We start from the raw sequence: 21,087 nt of genomic DNA on the forward strand, positions 1-21,087 counted from the left end.
TTTTTGGAGCAAATTCCCAAATGGATGCCACATGAGTAAAATCCACTTGAAAAAAATCCACTTGATTGTTCTTATGGAAGAAATCATCGTCTGCAGTAGTTATAGTTTCTTACTTCCCTTTAAATGTTTGAAAGATACTATCAACTGAACTCTAATAGATTTATCTTTATTAAATTTTGTAACAATATGCAAAAAATTGAGTAATTCAAACAATTTCCAATGAGTCTGTAGTTTATGATAAAATCTATAATAATGTAATTTGAGTTTCACCCATCTTCTAAATGCTGTGAGCAAATTCTTTCCCATATTGAAAAACCTGCTGTCAAGATTGAAGAGGCTGCAGCAAAGAATTGTATAAGTGCTTAGGACTGTGAGGATATGAGTTATGAAGACAGATTAGACAGACCTAGCTACAGGCTGTAGTATATTAGACAGCATAGATAAATTGAGGCTAAGAGGGCATCTCACAGTGGGATGAAATATACTGAAGGAATGCTATAGATTGATACCTCTCCATGGTTTAAGACTAGTTGCTTCAAAAATGTGAGGTCATATACTATGAAGATGACAAGTAGACTTGGAAACTTGTAGACCAGGCATTGAAGTGAAGCATTTTAGTTCAAATAAGGGAATACTGTAGCAAACTGTATGTATTAGCAATAAATAGAAATTATTTCAAGACAAAATTGGATTAAGCAACCTTAAAAAGAGAAATAACATGATTTCAGGTGGAGAAGAATGCAAGTACTGGGAAAAATCAACCAAGATAGAAACAGAACCTCTCCTGAAGAAAATACATTTTTCCCCTACTAATGGAGAGATCTACCTTCAACCTTGCTTTGCTGACCTTGCTCAGTTTCTGCTCATGTTTCAATGAATTTGGATATCCTTCTGCTCTTAAAGCTTAGGGCTCCCCCAAGGTATGTAAAGTATCTCAGAAGGATTGTGGGTTGCAAAAGTTTTTGAAGCGCTTTTATTTTTAATTTGCTACTATGTAGTAGTAGCATGTACACATATCTTAGACCCAAATAAAATTGTACCCTTTTGTCTATTTACTAAGGTTAGCTCACATGCCTGGAAGTAGAAGACTTTGTGTTCCCCATTTGGAGAACTTTGTAGAATTTCAAATTATAGTTATTTGTAGAAAAGGCTGCTTCTATTGTATCATAGTACTGAATTTTTTCTGTATCTCACTAACTTTGTAAAACAAGCATTGAATTTTAACTTCTGCTGTACTGACCTCTGTGTGGTCTAAAATAATTCATCTTATCAGTGGTTCTCATGGTGCAGAAAGAAAAACTAGCTGTTTCTTGATAATAATGTGGAATTTACTTTCCTTGGAGGTGTCTGGCCATAGGACTGGCTCATGCTGCTTGTTGTGACCTCAGCCTGCACTAGCAGGATAAGACACACTTGTGGTGTGGTGTGACAGGATGGGGGCTGGGAGGTGACAGCAGAAGGTGTTCTTTGTTTCTCCACCTGGAGTGTGGTGGGTTCCGATGCCTTGGCCAGCACCTGGATGCCCACCCAGCCACTCCCTCCCTCCCTTGCTCAACAGGACAGGGGTAGGAAATTAAATGGAAAAGCTTCTGGGTGGATATAAAGACAGAAAGATTTCTCCAGTTATCATCACAACAAAAACTGACTTGACTGCAGGGAAATTTATTTGATTCATCAGCAATTAAAGCAGATTTGGGTAATGAGAAACAAATACAAAATTAAAACACTTGCTTTCTCCCCAGCATTTTCCAGGCTCAAATTCAGTCCTTCATTCCTGCTTGGAAGCTGCTGTATCTGGCATAGGAAAGGCCTGGATGCTCCTCAGAGACATTGCCCCTGACAATTCCTGGGCACCTGCACCCCATAGCCGGAGATATATTAGTCTTTCTTTTTTTTTAGGAAAGCGATAAAAGTATTTTCAGCAATTTAGATTTTTCTTCAGAGTATTTGAGGAAACATTCCTTTATTTTCTTTATAATCAACAATAGTTGCAATCATGAAATAAAATTGACCAAATGAAAATCCTTTTCTCTGTCAAAACATTCTTTTAAAGCAAAATGATGCTTAAAGACTTTAGTTTTGAATGTGCATTAAGGAAAAGATTGCACTTATTTCACTGGAGAGGTGACCCTAGTTGATCTGGCTTTGTTTTTTTTTTTTTTTTTTAGATAAATTAGTTGCTTAAGCACTGCCAGATCTCTAATTAAGTTCCCAATTACTATGAATATTCTATCCTCTGATGGCTTATATTAGTAAATAGTTCTTACAAGGTCATTGTTTCCACCTGGCATATAAAAATGTTTCCCCATTATTTTATAAGAATGGTAGAACCAATTTGGCATTTTACATTGCCTTCTTGCACTTAGTTTTAAAAAAAATCTATATAAGAAACTTTAATAAAACCATAGTGGTCACACTCTCCTCATATTCATGTGAAACATATGATCACACTGGAGAATAATCCTGCTGACAATTCACCTATGAAAAATTTTACAGCTGGCCCAAAATCATGCCTAGAAGGGAATCTGTAGGTTTCCCTCCTTCAAGAATACCAACCTAAGGATACAATAAAAACAAACTAGAAGTTTTCATATTGAACTAATAAAGCCAAAGTTTGTGACTAGTCATATAACACAATCTTCTCACCCTGGCGTGTTCTGTTAAGAGGCCGTACCTGCTTTTTTTCACAGAAAGAAACATTTCATTTCTTTTCTTTCAGCTAAGCCTGGAGTGCAAAGCACAGCAGCTGTGGTCCAAAGATAGTAGACTTACAGATGTGTGTTTTGCAAATGTGGAAAATGAAGTCCAGCCAGAGATGTTTCTTTCCATTACCTCAGAACTTGCTACTCTAGTAACAGGAACTGCCTCCAAATTTCTCTTCTCTATTTTGTTCTGTCTTTCCTTTTTTTTTTTTTTTTTTCCTTGTTTTAGCTATGGTATGTAAATATTGAACAGAATTAGGTAGTATTGAACAAAATAAAGGCTCCCTCCATACATCCATTCCAGGCATTCACCTGATGTACAATCCTCTAATATAAAAATCAGTTTATTTGTTTATCTCTTGACAGAATATTTACATTAACACTTACATTTTCACTTGCATTTTCAACACCTTCATCTCAATGGACAACCAGATCATCAGAGTAGGCTTTATCCTCCCACCAATCTGAATGAAGCAATCTCTGTTTCAAAAAATTAATGATTTTTTTTTTCTGTTGTCTTCAAGTGTATTCTACTCTTACTTGTATATAGGATGTAATTTAAAAAAGTGAGGAACATAGAGCTAGAAACAAAAACTTAGAGCATTTGGGCAAATATGGAAAATTTAGAGCAGATTTGAGAGATACTAGAAGTTTGTTTAGGAAAAATACTGCGAAGACGGATTTACAAATTTGTTTTGTGTGACTGTGACAAATTACAGCCTTTTGCTGTAATGCAATATGGAAATTTGCAACTGCGTCAACATCAGATCTAGGAAAATGTACGTACCCCGCCATCCACGCATGTCCACTGCCCATTCCTCAGATTGGCTGATATTTAGAGTTTTATGTGACTCAAACATGTGGGCTATACAAGAAGTAAAATTCTCAAATTATTTGTCAAACATGTACATTTAGTATAAAAGTCAAAAGTCAAGGTTTTCCAGCTTGGCTGCCTGACAACATGTTCTGCCTTTCAAAACTGTCTAATCTCAGGCAAGTTTTTTATTGTTTGCCCTGAGACTGAAGCATTGAGATTTCATTCCTATGCTGCCTGTACACTGCAGTGCTTCCCAAATGAATACACTTTGTGTGAGTGGGGAGAAAAAGTGGTCTGGTAACCCCATGGGTGGCATTGCCTCCTGAGGGTAGAGACTGAAATCACCAACTCTGTGGCACTGAAATAGGGGGATTACTTCAGGAATACTACTGTGCCCCCTGCTTGGGCAACACTATTGTGAGAGAAGATATGTGTCAGTGTAACTCAGAAAAATCCTCCTGCTCCCTATCTGGGATGAGAAGGCTCCCTCCTTTCTGTAAAACATCAGCTTTTCCCATACCTGGCATTTATTTACACTCAAGCAAATCCCCGCCTCTGGGCTCTCTGCAAGACTACCCTGGGAGGAGAGTCATGCAGACCTCCCAGATGAGAGTGACAGTGAGTGAGTCTTGTCTCTGGCTTGACTTGCATTTTGGGTGCTTGGTGCCCAAGAAGAGAGCTTGTGAGGATGGAGCCCAAGCTAGGGGTACATTCTTTAGTGGAGTAGTCTGTGGACTTAGGTCAAGCTTCTATGTGAAAATCAATGATTTTTTTCCAAAGTGAGAAGCTTAGGCAGAATATATCTGAGCAATGCCAAGAGCTGTGACTGGTAATGCTGCTCAGCAGCTCAAAGTATAGGTCTTTACAACAGGTTCTGTGCTGCATGTGTTGTTTCATCTTCTATGAATTATGCAGTTACTTGCCTATTAAAGCTCTTCTTATTTCCTCTTCTGTAATTCAGACTTTTTTTTCCCAGTTAGGAGGCCAAGTCTCCTTTGAGTCAGAATAATGTGTTAACATGGGAAAAAAACTCCATTTATTTTGAATATGAGCATGATTTTGATTGTGCCCTGGTAAAATGCTGTCGTTAAAAAAACCCCACAAACAAAAACAAATTAAACAGCAAAGCACCTACATGATAATGTCCTTTCCCAGGCCTAAACAGCCCCTGGCTGGAAGGCAGAATTTAGGTTCTTTGTTTATAAATCACTGCAGCTAAGACAATAATACATCATTTTCTGCAATCACATAGCAGAGACAAATCAGATAATGCAGATAAAATCTCCTTTCTGCAGCTTAAAGTGAGTGAAAAGGAGAGATAAATTTCCATCCCAAAATCAGTGGCAGTAGAGAACCTCCTACTAAGATGAATATAATTGCATCTTGATTTCTAAGGCTCCTAGATTTGGAATTCCTAGAAAAATTGAACAGGCTTCACCTAAAGCTATTTTTAGTGTGTACAGGTATATTTTGGTTATGGTAGGAACTGTTGATATGTCAAAGGTAATTTTGGATGGCAAGACATTGAAGGAGAACACCAAATTTTATATATTATCACACTTGATGATGAGCAGCTGTAAGCCCAAACTAACATAAATTAAATGTGTATCACATTTTTCTGCACCCTGGGGAAGTGCAGAACAAAGTCATGCAGTGATTACACTTCCACCAGCATGCCATTAACAACTCCAGATGGCAGCACTTTAGCTGCAAACATCTCCAGGTGTAATGGGAAGGCTAAAAATAACTAAACAGCAAGGCATGACCTAGTGACAGCCTAATTTGCAAAAGGAATGAAGAGACAACAGGACTGTTTAACTGAAGACATCTGAAAGAAATGGCTTAAGCCATGAACAGATTCATGTAAATATAAAATTTTATTAAGGAAAGACATATGCACAATCTGTCTTTTCTTTCTGCATAACTCATCATGAAGATGAAAAATGTATGTTCATTCAAGTGCAAGCTTATATGTATTACTTGGTAGAAAAACACTAAATTCTTCTCAAAAAGAGATGAACCTTCTTTATTTAAGGCTTACTGTTATCCTAATAGGAAGGCAGAGGAGCTCCTATTTGCCTTTCAGCACATTTGTTGTCCGGTTGGTTGCTTGGTTAGTTTATTTGTTTTAAGACAAGATACTGGAATTTAAATATATGCCTTAGGAAGGAATGATATTTTCATTATTTGCTTATTGCCCACAAAGTGCCCTGGGACGTCTTAAATAATTATCATCCATTTAAGACTGAATTTTATAGGATAATTTTATTTGCTCTGTCACTTGTGTGCTAACAATCCTTGTATGTATGGGCATGAAATGGATGGACTGCTGCTGGCTTTAAATGAAAGTAGTGGTTTCTGTCAAATACTTTTTACATCATTTTCAAAAAAGTTACCAAGCCTAGAACAGAGGTGAGGGTGCTACCAGGGCAAAAGTGAATGACAGGTGCAACGCTCATTCTGTGAGAGACTGTTATTAGTTTTATAAATTCAGGTAAATTTATCAGAAGTAACTGCTTCCCAGTTGTCCTTTGCCAGTAGATGTGTTTGTATGGTGAAGAGGATGTTCTTTCCTTCTGAGGAAAAAACAGTATCTTGAAGACAAACCTGTTTTCTTTAATAGTCTGTAAGTCTGCAATCTATTTTAGCACTAATATAACCTTAGAGACTTAGCTGGACATATTTCTTTTTACTGTAGCTGATAAAACATGGGTGTCTTTAAATTGTCAGAGGTATTTTATTAGTGTATTTCAGTTCAGAGCTGTTCATGGTCTAAAGGGATCATACACAATATAACAGAAACAGTCTTAAACATCTTGGAAACAAACACAGAGGGAAGTTTCTATGATTGCTGGAACACTGAGGGGGATCAGATGAGTCTGGTTTCGCAGTCTGAAAGTAGAGCCAGTTCCTGAACTGTGTCTTGTCCATTGCCCCAATGTGCTGTAGCTGCAGTCCTGTCTCTTGTGAGTTTTGCATTCATCATTTTGCTTCCTGCTGTTGCCATCATCCCTCCCTCTAGCACATGTCCCAGAAGGAGGGTCTTCCTTCTTCCCTCTCTCAGGATCAGAGCTAAAAGTTATCTTTTCCCTCCCCAAACTGAAAGGATTGGTTCCTGCAGTGTCTTGCCCAGCCATCTTTTGAACCCCTCACACTAGATGAAAGCAAGGATGACATACACTAGAATTACCAACATGTCTCATGGTCAACATGCCTGTGTAGGTGCTCAGAAGGAGGAGAAATTTAGGTCTGCCAATAACCTGAGGTGTGTAAGATTAACTTTTTGTGAGAATGGGGAACAGTCATTATATAACACACAAAAGATGAGGTTAGCAGCTCTTCCTTGTCTGTCATTTGATTGTGGCTTTCAAAATAATCAGGCAAAAGAGATATCATTCATGATACCACCATTCTAAAAATTAAGGAAAGGCTCACTAAAAATGTGATTTTCTGTCCTGAACACTGGCAAGGCAGAAAAGTGAATTCTGCTGATAAAAAACATCTTTTACAAAAAAATCCAGACTTGCAAGACCTGTACATTCCCTGCCTGAGGCACAAGAATGCCATGAACTCCCATTCATTTCTGCCTGAGTGAAAAAATCAGGAAAACCTTGCGAAACTAAGTAGAGTTTTAGGCTTATGAGGTTGATGGTTCAGACTCAAGAGATAAATCAGGCAAACATCAACACTTTGTCTGCTTATCCAAATTAACCCTCATAACTTCTGAAATTTGTTCATGGCTCATTTTCCCAGTGCAGAAAAGGAAGTTAATGAGACGCTTATATTAATCTCACTTCCAGTTTGACATATGTGGATAGCTAATACAATTTTAAAGATGCAATAGTTCAAGCACACTGTTGTGATAGGCAAATATTTATACATAATCATCTTGTTATAGTAAGGAGTTTATTATTCAAATATGTTCTGCCTTTTGGGATACAATAACTTTTCAGCTATCCAGAAGAAAAATCAAATGTGATGACTTTTAAAAGATCTTTCTGTGAATTAATGTTCTGGTACCAGAAAAAATTGTTGTTTGGGATTTATTTGTTGTAAAGGACTTGTGTATTTACTGGATATTGAATGCTTTCGTCTCTGCAGAGGCATTTCTGTTTGGAGCTCCATCCATGCCTGTCTTCTCTGTCATAGCCACAAGCCTAAATAGAGAAAGATGTTTATCAATTTCCATTTAGAAATTAGTATTCTGGTCCCTCTGCAGTGCATATAAAATGCTTGTTATGCTGGAGTTTCACTGAAGTAGAAGTGATTGTACCAAGGGAAGAATTTCTCTCAATCAGGTTTGAAGTGCAAGCCTCAGGGACAGGGGCATTGTCTTCCTTTCTTGCACACAGTCGCTCTTGTTATATCAACACCAATTACAAGGTAAGGTTCAAAGCTTGCCTGTGAGTTTGTTCATATTTAAGCCTGCTGAGAACAGCCTGTCCCTTCCTCTCAGCAGACTCGCTTCTTACATTAGAATTCCCTTTCCTTTTTGTATCTATATAAAATATACAGAAACTGTCTCTTTCAGCCAAGGACTTTGAAAAGCCATGAGTTCTGGTTAGTTCTTTATATTTTGAAGTATTCTTCTGAAAATAATCTTCTCTTTTTGATTAGACTGTAGACTTTTTGGAGTTTGTGTTCTACTCTGAAAAATTTTAAAATGGGGAACATTGGTTTTTACTTAACGTGTATAAAAGTTTGGGGAAAAGTTCTTGCATGCAGTAACCTATTTCTCTTTAGGAAAAGTGGGAGCAGATTAAAAATTTGCTCTGAGTATCTGGATGAAAACTAAGGTTGCCAGAACTATTTTAACGTCTAAGCTGTTCTCTCTGATAGAGGCATTCAGGAGGGTGCCTGCATTTGGGGCCTCTTTGGTTCAGGTAATTTTAAGCTGAAAATGATAATGTGCAAAAGGTTACACTGAGGAAAACTAAGGCAGATTGTCAATACAGGCTCGTGTTTTGTAGCTGAATGATGGTAATCTTATTTTTGCAGGAAACAAAATAAGTTTGTCTCTGTTGCAGCATGAGCAGTCTCAATCATCATATTTCTTTCTTGATATTCTTAAACTCAGTTACTTCTTTGTGCTGTTTTGCTTTCAGTTTATCTTGTTAGGAAATTTCCGATTACTTTCTGTGATAAAGGCAACCCCACATTAATTAACAGATGCCTAATTTTGTGTATAAAGTCACACACCATTATGGAGCTGTGCCTGGGAACCTTCCTAGTAACCTCAGGAGGAGAGATGTCTCTGAAAACTACCATGGTACTCTGCTGTAGTACAGCAAAAGTATATAAAAATTCGGGTGCTTATCTGCGGAAAACTTTTTTGTCTTTGTAAAATTCACCCAGGCCTTAAGCAATTGGAAAAGGTTCTTTAAATAGCTACTTGCTTATTTTCTATTTCAGTGGCTTTTATATAAAATGACTGTAACAAAGCAAACCAAACTGCTAAATGCTGTCCTCCACTTCTGATTTCTGCACTGTTATTGATGTACATTACTCTATAGTTCTGGTGTCTGACAGAACCACAGGGTGATACACCTATCTGACAAAATGTGCCCACAGCTTAACACTTTTATTTTTTTTAGCAAAAAAACCAACCCTGAGTGCTCCTGAAATTCCATCAGGCTTAATAGGAAAGCATGTTACTTAGTCTAAAGTTGAGAGAAAGAGTGAATTGAAGTGAACTCAACTGTTTTTAAAAGTTGGGTAGACTTCTTGAACTTTTAATACCAGAATAAAAATTTATATTGAACAATGGGAGAATATCTTCCCTCTTTAAGCTGCATGTAAACTGTCATATGGCACATAAGGAGACACTGCTTTCTTGGCACCATTACTATATTAGATTTCATGCTTGCAAACATAATTTCAAAAGATGTGAGAATAGAGGATATGTACACCACCCAGTAGGAGTCTTGATGAAAAATGAATGCAAAATTACCATGAAAGTTTCTTGACTCATCAGTGTTTCTTTGTTTTTCCTGTATATTTTCTTCTAACTCCTTCTATAAAAGTCCAAACTCAGTAGTTTATTCAGAATCTATACAGTTGGATAGTTTTCTGTCTCATGGTGGTGCCAACGTTTTTCTCTTTGTAGATCCATTGATGTTGCATCTCGCTGTTTAGTATGGCCATTTTAATGATCTGTAGGAGAACATAAGTTTGGAGCAATTCCAGTAGCTTCACACTTCACCAGGAAGTTGAGTCAATAAGTAAACTTTGCAGTCATCAGACCAACCCAGAGCCAGAACTGAATCGGCACCAGGCAGCATTACTACTTACAGGGATGCAGCACTGGTGGTGCTCAAGGCCAGGTTGGATGGGGCTTTGAGCAGCCTCATCTAGTGGTACATGTCGCTGGCCATAGTAGGGGAGCTGGGCTATAGGATCTTCAAAGATCCCTTCCAGCCCAATCCATCTGGTGAATCTTGGATTCTATGATCTTGGTTGGGGAGCAAGGAGGAAAAGCCAGAAGAGGCTGGGCTTTGCCTATGTGCTGTCAGGGAAAAGGTGTTCCTGGAGGTCTTAGGAGTGCTGCTCTTAGGAAGATTTCATCTGCATTTCTGCCCACTGTCCCCCAGCAATACCTGCTTTCCTGCATGTATCTTCCTCAGACTCACCAGCCAACCTACAAGCCATGTGTTTTGCTGGCTGGAGCAATCTGCCCCCTCAGATATTCTGGAACAGCCAAAACAGTGTTCTCATGCCTAGAGCTGGCTGATGAGTGCAGTGATCAGTGCAGTAGTGAGGAAAGAAGGCTGTGCAAAACAGAAAACATCAAATCAGTCTTAAATCAGTCTTACTCAGTAACCGCCCTCTGAAAACAGCCCAAACATTCACCAGCAAATCTAATTTGGACACACTGTTTCCCATCAGTCACCAAACACCCAGCTGAGGAGAGACTATGCCTCACTATCTAATTCTTGGCCTAAAGCTACATCAGTAATAACACCCTGTGCTATCTGGGCCCTGAGGACACCCCTGGTGTTGCCTATGCCATCACAGCACCCTCAGGGCTCCCCATCCCCTGCTGGGCTCCCTGTCCCCAGGCCATCCCCTGCCCCAGGGCTGCTGCAGCAGGGCCGTCCTCCAGCTCCCCACAGTCCTGCTCAGCCATGAGCTCTGAGCCGGGCACAGCTGCAGCTGCACTGCCCAGCCCAGCCCCAGCCCATTCCTGCCCCCAGCCCCAGCCCACTCCTGTCCCCAGCCCCAGAGAGGTGCCTGTGCTGGGGCTGCCCCATTTTCCTGTGGCTGCCCCGCTCCTGGCTGGGCTGGGCTGCAGGCCCTGCCCTGCTGTCCCCACCATGGGGAGCCCTCCATGGATGGCCCTGGTTTTCTGGCAGTCTGTGCTGCTCTGACAGATGCCATTTACACAGTGTTCCCACAAGTGAATATCGAGATACAGTGAGTTTTTCAATACTGTGTCTAGGTGGTTTTTGAATATTCAGAGAGTGTGACTCCACAACCTCCTTGGGCAGTCTGTTCCAGTGCTCTGCCGCCCTCAATGTAAACAAATTCTTCCTCATGTTGAGGTGGAACTTCCTGAGTTTTAGTTTCTGGCCATTGCTCCTCATCCTGTTACTGGGCACTACTGAAAAGAGTCTGGCACCATTCTCTTGGCGTCCAGCTTTGAGATATTTATAGGCATTAATGAGATCCCTTCTCAGTCTACTCCAGATTAAACAAACCCAGCTCCCTCAATCTCTCCTAGTAAGAGATATGCTCTGGACTCGTAATCATTTTGGTAATTCTTCTAGATTTTCAAGACTTTTGTGAATTATATTCCCCAGTTCTGCAGCAAGAATCTCATAGGAGAGAGTGTCTCCTCTGACCACATCTCGACCTCAAGGTCTAGACATTCCTCAGGGCTGGCCAGTGCCAGGCTGCAAGAAGGCTCTACAATTCATCTTAGGAAGAACAGGAACTGAGGAACAGTAACAATGCCAAAAGAGCAGAAATGCCTGCAAAATGCAGATTTGAATACATAAATGTTGAGCTTATCTTTGGCTGCCTAGCTCTATTCTTTTACAATAAAAAAGGCCTAGATGACAAAATCATTTTGAAGTCAGAATTTTAAGAGGGGGGGGAAAGAGATGAAGTCTGTGTAGGGGGGAAAGAAAAGTGTGGTGTCCACTGGGTAGCCTGAAATATACATTCTAAGTATTTAATTTTTTTCTTTAATATTTTAAAATAAATAAATAAAAAATGTTGCCACTGATCGATATACTCTTGACACTTTATTGTTTTACTTTGTAATCACTCCCCTAGTGCTTACATAAACAGCCTGAAGGTTTGCTTTTGGTATTTTACCTTGTGGTCATGTTTAGAAGCTGCTCCATCAAAACAAGATTTTATTGTTTCCAGAAGTTTATGAAGCAAAGAATTGGAATAGCTGGAAATGTACAAAACAGTCTAATGTCACTCAGTAGTTCAGTTATAAACCTGAAATATGTAAAGTAATAATAGAACATCGACATTTACCACTTGAAATAGTCTATCAGATTTTCTACAGGAGAGAAAAATTTGAAACCAAATAAAATTACCTCCTGGGACCTCCCCAAGCAAAACTCAAGCAGCCTCTGAGAACATCATTGTAGGAGAAGGCACTGAACATCAGGCAGTTGGTGATAATCTCTGGCAATCTTAAAAATGCACCATTTACGGCAAACGATTGACGAAATGTCAGTGTATAACTTTGCAATTTTGTTCCCATATGTGTATAACTAAATGTATTGCTTCTGTTTATTTCTTGTTGCTGTTTGAAAGAATTCCTACAGCCAGATATCAAATTTTTTTGCTGTTAGCATTTAAGAGGCTGCCTAATGTGAACAATTTATGTCCAGCTGAGCTCTGTTTTATATTTTCCCAGTGATATAAAGATTGATTAATTGGAAATAATTTTAATTAATTCTTAGTATTTCTATTGATCAGAAGGCACCTTCCTTAGAAGCTTCATATGCATAAATATGGAATTTCATTTTTATATATATATATGTTCATATATACTATTTTAAGTTTATAGCGTTCATAGCTGCTTAGAGTTTTGTCAAAGTTTGGTGAGATTTGATCTTAAATTTGGCTTTGATTCTGGTGTAATATAACTAAATGGCAAGGTAAATCCCCTAGTTGATGTAGGGAAGTCAATCTTTGGATTTCAGTAAAACTTTCAATACTGTCTTTCCCAGGATCATTCTGGAGAAAATGTCCAGCACACAGCTGGATAAACACATTATGGGATGGGTGAGCAACTGGCTCATGGGTCAGGCACAAAGGGTTACAGTGAAGGGTGACCTCAGACTGGGCACCTGTCACTAGTGCAGTTCCACAGGGCTCCATCCTCGGCCCTGTGCTCTTCAACATCTCCATAAATGACTTGGATGCAGGACTGGATGGGATACTGAGCAACTCTGCAAAACTGGGAGAAGGTGTTGACTCCTTGGAAGGCAGGGAGGCCCTGCAGAGAGACCTTTATAAATTAGAGGACTGGGCAATCACCAACCATGTGAAATTCAACAAGGAAAAGTGCTGGATTCTGCACCTGGGACAGGGCAACCCTGGATGTATGGACAGACTGGGGAATGAAATGCTGGAAAGCAGTGTTGCAGAAAGGAACCTGGAGGTCTTGGTTGATGGAAAGTTGCACATGAGACAGCAGTGCCCTGGCAGACATGAGGGATCATGAGGGATCATCAGGCCCAGCATCACCAGTCAGGCAAGGGAAGGGATTGTCCATCTATGCACTGTTCTGCTCTGTGGAAGTCTCATCTTGAGTTCTGGGGGCAGTTTTGGGTGCCACAATATGAGAAAGACATTAATCTCTTAGAGAATGTCCAAAGGAGGCCATGAGGATGGTGAAGGGCCTTGAGGGGAAGACATAGGAGGAACAGCTTAGGTCACTTGGTCTGTTCAGCCTGGAGGAGACTGAGGACTTGTTACAACTTCTGCAGTTACAACTTCCGCATGAGGGGAAGAGGAAGGGCAGACACTGATTTATTCTCTGTGATAACCAGTGACAGGACCCAAGGGAATTGCCTGAAGTTGTGTTAGGGGAGGTTTAGGTTGGATATTAGAAAAAAGTTCTTCACCCAGAGAGTGGTTGGGCACTGGGACAGGTTGCCCAGGGAAATGATCAGAGGACCAAGCCTTACAGAGTTGAAGAAGCATTTAGACTATGCTCTCAGACACACGTGATGGGATTCCTGGGGCGGTCCTGTGAGGGATCAGGACTTGATCATCCTTGTGGGTCTGTTCTAGCTTGCCATTTTCGGTGATTCTGTGAAGTCTGTGTACAGGAGAATGGTGACATCAACATAGCTTGAGTGCTGATCACATCAAGTTTGCAGTGGGTGAGGGCATGGAATTCTTCTTGCTCATCAAGCCTATTTTAAGGGATAGGTGCCTCACCACAGCTGAATTGCAGCTCATGATGTGGTGCTGACTGACTTTCCTGGTTAGCCCCCAGGAGATTACAGTGGAGTTATGAGCTTCCACACCATGCAAAGTGTGCAGGTGCTGGGATCTTTGCCTCCCCACAACACTTTAGGGTTTCACTATAAGTCCCTTGAACACCTCCACACAAGTGTAGATGGTTTGTCATATGTGTTGATTTTGCTGGGAGCCAAACTGAGACTGGCTTTAAGATTTAACAGTTTTGGATGACTCACACTTTCAGAGAAGCAGCTGCAGGGTATTCAAGAATAGGCAAAAATGGCAATCCAGTGATGAATGTCGTGAAGGAGCTGACAGGAATTGCTAAATATGGTCCAGCACCTGACAGGTGAATAGATATGGCAAGCAACATTAAAACACATGGGCATGTTCCCACAACTCCTAGTGTTCCTAGTAAAAGAAAAAAATTATCTAACCTTAGGACTTCATAGGTAAATAAGTACCCTGTTGCATTTGAAACTAAGTTTAAACATGTATGTTGTTGTCATTACCTAAAGTATTTTAATCTTTAATTTTTGAGCTTTGGGTCTTTGTATCCTTGATGGTAAAATATTGTTTAGAGGTAGCACTCTGGACTTCAGTAGAGATGTGCCAGCAGCTGAAGTGGCCTGTCAGTGCATAAATTGCTGAAAGGAATTTTGCTATTTGTTTAGAATGTGAACTAATGTACCCAATCTATCTGCCTGCCTGCCATTTCTGTTATTTCTACTTAGCTGCAGAGGAATGGAACTAAAAAACAGGCCCTGGGCTTCTTCAGCCAGATTAAAAAAATATATAAAAGGGTAAAATTCAAAAGCCTTGTTTTTCTCTTTGTTAGGGTTCTGCTATCCTAAAAGACCTTCTTCTTAGGAGTATCTGTGGTGTAGTGGGAAGATTTTTGGTCTAAATACATGAGAAGACATTAAATCTTCCATTTGGCTGTTTAGTGAGTAGCTCCAGGCTCCCAGTGGACTGTCTTTTCACAATAATTTCTAGTTTAGTTGTGAAATTTTATTTTCTTTACAGACCTATGCTACAAAATCCAAAAAATTTTGCAAAGTCATGCCTTCCTGAGAGATAAAGGTCATGTTTTGATATATTGCAATAGAGGCTCCAGCTGGAAGCCTGGGCAAAAATTTACACAGTCTTGTTTTACGCACATTTTAAATAACATAGATGATGGTGTCCAGGTAAGTACACACAGAGAAGAGTGGACAAAGTTTCCAATATGATCAAAAAGCCTCCATGATTTGAAGCCTGTTGAGATAGGGATTTGATCCCCTTTAGTCCTTTCCTTCCTTTCTCCCTTAGCTGCTTCTTACATGAGATACCCCATGAAAGCTGTTTAAACCACACCAAGAATTCATCCAGAAACTGATGCCTGAGTTTGTCAGTGTACAAAATAGAACTGGGTTAAAAGCAGGCCAGGGCATTAATAGGAGGAAGATGGCTGGCAGCCTGTTAAGCCCCATATTGTGGCTGTAACCTCCTTGTTGGGTGTTTTCCAAACTCCCAGAAGTGAGGAGGGCATATGAGAACAAAGTATGTTCATATAAGAACAAAGTATATGATTGTGTGCCCTCCCTCTCCTTCCACTCCCACCCAATATCTGCTAGTGGCTGTTCTCAGAAAAATTACATTGTTTTGGAAAGTCCTAGTGATATGACCCAGTATGTAGAAGATTTTTGGCAGTCCTAAGCAGAGGACTAAAGATTGTAGGCAGCACTAAAAGTAAACAGTGTTTTCTCCCTCAGAAACAGTCTCTGTCTTTAAGGTTTGTGGAAAAAATGTTGGGTTTTCTTTGCTGTATTATTCCTCTTTTGTGGAGAGTATCCTTCCAGTACCAGCTCAGCCTCTTTACTAGAAACAGATGGAATTTTTCTTTGATTCAGTGCCCACTGCATGACACAAAGGACTGCGGCTGATCTAAGGCAGGTAGCAAAAGCATCCATTTAAGGTTCCTGTATTTTTGGACTTGGTATTTAAGAAACTCATATAGACATATGGATTGAGACTTACTTGTAAAGAGAATAATTTAGTCTAAACCTGTTTGGAAAGAAATATTTTGATTGATATTTTCATTTAATATGAACATAAATCTCAATGATCTACTAAACTGTATACCTGAGAATATTTCTAAAGCTTTCTGAGACAGAACCTTCTACAGACTGTGTGAAAATCTATTACTATAACTGGGTTGAATCACTTGGTTTTAGACTCTTTCCCTTTCTTCTTTCTAATTGCATAACATCATCTCTTGAAATGGTGTTTTAAACAAAAGGCAGACTTTAAAGCAATGTGGGCTTTTCCCCAACACCTACACTAATATCTAAAAATACTCTTAAAATTATTCAAGAAGGAAGCTTTTTAGGGTGAAATTCCTCAGATACATTGTGTTTTGCTTTTCCAGGACTGAGTCAGTTTTTTATTCACTGTAATACATTTGGTTTGTGAATATTTAATTTCTACATTTGCAGAGCAAAGCAAAAAGATGTCTTCTTGTAATTTGATCAATATAATGCCTTTAATCCTATGCTTTGGGGAGGGAGTATGCTTGATCATGAGAGCTGGAAGGCATACCCTATTCAATCCATGAAAAGTCAAAAAATATAATAGTTTCTGCTAATTAAGAAAGTCGTGACTGACCAAGAATCGTCCATGGTTATCTGTGATGGTACCATGAAAAATGCATTGTAATTAGGTAGCACAGCTTGAATATGAATTAGCATTATTCAACAGATGCATGCCTATTTGCTGGTCCAAGCATCAGTTTTTCATTGAAATGGAAAATCAAGTAATAACAACAACAACAACAAAGGAAAGACATTTACAAAGTGCTCCAACATTTCATTATTAAAGAAATACATATTTTTATTTTATTTATTATTCACTATTCAAATCTTCTTTTGAGGAAGACCAATATGCTATTTCAGAGGAAATACTAAATTTTAGGAAAGAACGTTTAAAACGAAAAAGGTTTTTCCTTCAAAGCTGCCTGTCTTTTTGTGTCTTCCATATGGAAGAAAATGAAAAAACTGAAAATGAAAATATCTGAATGCATATGAAATGAATTAATCTTCAGCCCACATCCCTCCTGAAACTATAAGCTCTGTCATGATGCTACAGACAACATGACAAGAGTTACATGCCTTGTATGCGAGCACTAGTGCTTGCAGTAATGATGAAGAGCATTGCATAGGTACAATATGCTTGTCTAGTCTGTCTGAATGCCCTTGGTTGTTCTTATATTCCCTGTCCCTGTAAAGTTGTACAAAGGGGTTTATATTACTATCTTTGCAAATACCCATTTGTTCAAATGTTCACTTCAGTTAAAGAGACAATTTCCATCTCAGAATTCTTTTCTCCTAACTTCCTGGCTGAGATGTGCATGTTGGCAGTAGTGGTGTATGTAGGGTGCACAGTTGTGTGTCTGTATTCACAGAGGAGTGATCCTGCGCAGGTGAGCAGAAAATGCAGGAGAGTCAACAGCCACACTGACACCCTCTAAAAGATGCACTTCCACCCTGCTGAATGAGTGCCCACAAGCAATGCAGCACACTCAGGGCAGCTCCATCCCAAATAAGCACAGTCTGTGCTCTGACATAGCCCTGCACTGAAAAGCAAAATGATGTCATGGGGAATGCTCAGGAGAGTCTCTTCAAAAGCACACTCCTGTTCCCAGCTGGGAACAGTGTGGAGCTGGGATTTTCAAACTGAGGTAGAGGATTAGTCACCCCAAGGGTTGTACTCAGACACCTGGAAAAAAGTATTTCTCAGCAGTGATGGACTGCTGCATCATTCCTTTGCTGAGCTGGAACACTAGGTCTTTTGAATTCTAGGTATTTTGAAAACTAGGTATTTTGAATTCTACAGAAGAGTCCAGGGTTTTGGATAAAATGCTTTTAAGTCTTAACACACCACTGAAGTGTAAGACTCAGGGAAGTTTCATTAAACACAATCTCTTCTGCTTCAACTTCCAGCTGTATCCTGCCATGTTTAATAGGAAAACTAACTATCCTACCCTGCAGTAGAGGCTTGAAGCCCTGGAGATAATATGGCACAAAGCTGCAATAAATATATTTTCTGCACACTGTTCCAGTCCAGGCATGGCACTGGGAGAGGGCTTGCATTTTTCTTACTTTGTATGGGACCAGGTGGGTTATGTGCTCTGCCTGCTGGCTTTCACTGGGAGTTAGAATTCCATCTCTCTGATGTTCCTTGAATTGAAAAGCTCATTTCCATTTCATAACTACAGCTCTCCAGTCTCCTGCTGACTCAGCCTTTCCTCCTGCAGTAGGAAATGTCATGTGGACACAGTAATTTTCATATATCCTTGTTCAGACTTCATTATAATTTATTATTAGCTGTATTAAGTCTCTCATACATAAGTCTTGAGCAGCTTACCTACCAGTATGGTGACTGAGTGAGCAGCTGAGAAAGTGTGTCAGTAATTTCTTTCCCTCATCTTCTTAATATCAAATATTACAATTATTGCAATTCATTCTTGGCACCCACATTTTTTTCATTAGCAACATACTGTTCACACCTCTTTTCTTGCTACCTACTGTAATCAGAGAAATGAGGAGCTAACTACTTATCTGTGCACTGTACTATAAATGAGTAGAATGATCACAGTTTGGGAACTGCTGTTACACACACATGGAAGTGATGCACAACACAGTTATACTGATAGAAATAAGATATTCCTGGACAAAAATCACTTCTGGTTGCTCTGAATAAACTATATTTATTGTGTTCCAACTGTGACATAAACCTACTTTTTTGTTAAGTAGTTTATTTTTTCAGCTCTAACTCTGATACAAGTTGCACAATTTTAAACACATGCTTGATTTTAAAAAGATTATTTGACTAGGATTCCTTGTAATATTATGGACTTTAGGGCATGGATTTTTATTTGAGCTCAGCAATCATAAAAGTTCATAACATTCAAAATTCAAACTGAAAAATGATGTTAACTTCAGTAGAATTTAGGGGTGTATCTATTCTTTTGAACATTATTTTGAGGTTGGTAGGTATTCAGAATGCGTTCTTCACTTTAGCTATATAGAATGGCACATAAGCCATGAAAGGCAGTTTAAAGGGCCTTTGTGTTTTCTCAGCAAAGTTATCTCAGCAAGTTTGGAGCAAAGACCTTCAGGGTTTTCCAAGTGCCCTACCTTTTAGATGATGTGTTTCAGTTCTTTCACCTCTATAGTGCACCTGCTGGCAGAGCCTCTCCTGGTTCAGTGGGTTGCAGCCTTAAGGTATTGGAAACCAGGTCCTGGAAGAATCTTCTTGCCTCCTGGCAGTGCTCATTACACACTTCAAGACAGCCTTTCCTTCAGGACCTGGTGTATTTTTTATCTCTTCACAAATAGACAGTGAAAAGGTAAAACATCTGTATCAATAAAAGCCTGTCATCTAGGTACTATTTTTTTTTTAGTCTCTCCTTGCAAGTTCTGGCTAGTTCCAAAATTTCCTCTACTGTAGAGATCCTTACCCTGAGTTATATAACATTTCTCATGTTCCTTTCTGATTAGTGATCACTTACCTCTGAATACAACAGCTCTAAATGGTGGCTTTAAGATGAACTCCAAACACTTAAATAAGCCTGAAATAATAAGCCTGGCATAAAAATATGTCTGAAACCAGAGAAACAGTTCTTTTTGGGGTGGTTAAACAGACATTTTCATATCAATGTCCTTTTTCAGTTCATTCCCTAATTTTCTGTTTGGTCTTCTGCAGATCTGAATTACAATAAGATGCCTCTACCTACATCTTCCATCATGGCTGGCTGTCTACTCTCTTGAAAGGTAGGCTCTATGTTAATAGTTGCATTTGTTGATACATCCCAAATGATCACTTTGGTAGAACTACTGATTATGCTACAGAGCTTCACCTAAAGAAATCTAAGTACACTTGGAGGCTGTCCATAAAAAGGGTGAAGATAATAACTTAGCTACTTGTGTCACTTGTAATTAATTTTTCTATACCATTTTATGTGGGAATAATAAGACTGCAGATACCTGCATTTGTTTTGAAAAAGTAACCTGGAAAAAGCACACATTCATCTTAGTTTCAGATAGTTCTGTAGAGAAACCTCCTCTGGATCCTGAATTAAAATATTGCTGTGGAAAGTGAGGCAGGAGCAGTCAGATAGGCCTTGGGGACATGAACACCCAGCACTTATCATAACAGCACATGCTCTGGGCATCTCACTGAGGTCCTTTTGAAAGACTGAACTGTGGAATTAGACTGGGGAAAGCTTTACTCAATGCTATAATTCACTTTCCTGCCATGCAGGACAGGAGACCAAATGGTCTAGTGTGGCAGCAGGATCAGAGACCCAGTCATGAGCCAGGCAGGGACATCACATTGTGCTGGGTCTTGCAGAGGCACACAGGAAGAAGATGATGGCTTTTCCTTAGTTCTTGACTTACTTGGCTGTAGATTATTTCTTTGCTTCTCTCAGGAAAACACTGCATCATGTATTATGGAAACACCAAGGTTACTGTCTTGCCTGTGCTGTTTAGTAAATGACACAGTGCTTCTTGGTAGAATATAGATGTCAACATGACTATTGAAAGTGTCCAAGTGTCATGAGTCCTTGCATGCAGGGGAGAGATGGCATGCTATTAATGATCCTTTCTTCCTCAAGCAAATTCCAGTCATGTTATATAAAATTGGGACAGAAATAAAAATAGCCCTTCATTAGAAGCAGCCTTGTCTGCTGTACCTATGGCATACTAGACCTATTTAAATAACATTGTGAATTCTTGGGGAAAACAGAACCCAGAGATGCAGGTATTATTTCTGCTGTAGTGTGGCAAGGATTTTGCTGCTGTGAATAATAACAGCCATGTTGATGGGTAGGTCTAAATTAAAAGTGAAAGAGGTTATTCATTCATTGCAAAAATCCATCTTAATGTGAAGATGAAGGTGTTTGGGGAGTTTTTTCATTTTATTTTTGCTTTTAGGCCTATGTGGTATTCAGGGCCAAGTTAAAGTTGGAAAATTGTTAATGTTATGACAGATGAACAAAGTTTTAAATGATTTGAGTTCCTTTTTTACTTCTCCTCTACTAGGCAAATACAAATTCAGTGGGGGATTTTCCTTGGTGCAAAGTGCCAT

General features: G+C 39.3%; 1 protein-coding gene across 47 annotated transcripts in view; it reads left to right on the forward strand.

Annotated features, from left to right (window-relative positions):
* LOC102072464 (uncharacterized) overlaps positions 1-21,087 on the forward strand; it is a 430,853-nt gene that overhangs the window by 78,491 nt on the left and 331,275 nt on the right. For all 47 annotated transcript variants that reach the window (XR_003379650.2, XR_012578865.1, XR_012578888.1 and 44 more), the window contains one exon: positions 19,702-19,769. The gene's annotated coding sequence lies outside the window, so the exon portion shown is untranslated. The remainder of the gene's footprint in view (positions 1-19,701; positions 19,770-21,087) is intronic.

The sequence above is a fragment of the Zonotrichia albicollis genome, chromosome 2 (genome assembly GCF_047830755.1).
Source record: "Zonotrichia albicollis isolate bZonAlb1 chromosome 2, bZonAlb1.hap1, whole genome shotgun sequence".
NCBI lineage: Eukaryota > Metazoa > Chordata > Aves > Passeriformes > Passerellidae > Zonotrichia > Zonotrichia albicollis.